This window comes from Hippocampus comes, unplaced genomic scaffold, assembly GCF_001891065.2.
Source record: "Hippocampus comes isolate QL1 unplaced genomic scaffold, H_comes_QL1_v1.1 scaffold21, whole genome shotgun sequence".
NCBI classification, from domain to species: domain Eukaryota; kingdom Metazoa; phylum Chordata; class Actinopteri; order Syngnathiformes; family Syngnathidae; genus Hippocampus; species Hippocampus comes.
This window is the reverse complement of record NW_017805745.1, coordinates 1674049-1674368: the sequence shown is the minus strand read 5'-3', so window position 1 is coordinate 1674368 and position 320 is coordinate 1674049.

Here is a 320-nt window from a genome sequence, read left to right as displayed (position 1 = left end):
CTTGCGCGCACGCACACACACACACACACACACACACACACACACACACACACACACACTCACACAGAATCTTCTTATTGCGTCCACTAAATCATAAGCTCGGTGGATAAAGGTACTTCAGGCTTAGGGTTGTTGGAGGTGGGGGGGTGGTGCACCTAGAAGCTAATGGAGTGTTTATGGCTATGTTTAGCCCACATATGGATCTCATAAACAAGGCTAATAGCATACAAGCTAATGTGTCTTCAATCATCTCCAACGTAAACGCGTCTGACCGTCTTGACCGCGAGTGGCGGAATAAATGTCAAAAATTTGACATTTAC